Source organism: Physeter macrocephalus, chromosome 6, assembly GCF_002837175.3.
Source record: "Physeter macrocephalus isolate SW-GA chromosome 6, ASM283717v5, whole genome shotgun sequence".
Taxonomy (NCBI): domain Eukaryota; kingdom Metazoa; phylum Chordata; class Mammalia; order Artiodactyla; family Physeteridae; genus Physeter; species Physeter macrocephalus.
Window position 1 is genome coordinate 34,337,824 of NC_041219.1, and position 727 is coordinate 34,338,550.

Genomic DNA, 727 nt, shown 5'->3' on the forward strand with positions numbered 1-727 from the left:
CGAACCCGGTTCCCCTGCATCGGCAGGCGGACGCGCAACCACTGCGCCACCAGGGAAGCCCAACACTTTTGAAAGGAAATAAAGAAGGAAATATAAGCTAAATCCAAGTAATTTAATTATTTAAACAATTACATGGTTTGGAATTATGACCCAACTGTGTGAAATTTACTATGTTTGCACTTATTATGACTCTCTTGGACAGAGACAGTATTTTCTCCTTCTGTCACTGCCTGGAGCTCAAACTCTCACCATGAAACAGCACCATAAAAGTTATAGCATCCACTACATCTGGGGTTCTTCCATCTCCGCAGAAACTATAGCGCTTTACTTTATGACCCCTCCCAAGATTCACCGTGCACTGCCAGTGTACTCTACCCCCATTAGCGTCCTGCCAGAGGATTAAGTGAGATGATATGTTCTCCGGAGATGATGGCCCCTGATTGTATGGAGAGAGAGGCATTTTGGTGGAAAACACCCAGACAACAGAGGGTTGGCTGCTCAATTCTCTGATGATGGGAGATGTTATGACTTTGAACCCAGCATAGTAGTAGTAGTCGTGGGGAGGACAAGAGGTCTTCCCACCTACTTTTAGGGAGACACTTCCTTTTCAAAATGGACCACGATGCATGTTTTTAGTCCAGTTAAATGTGACTTCCTAGCAACTCATCCTACATTTTCTGGCCCTTGATCAGCTCTCAGACATCTTTTCCTACCACTTCTTTTCTCC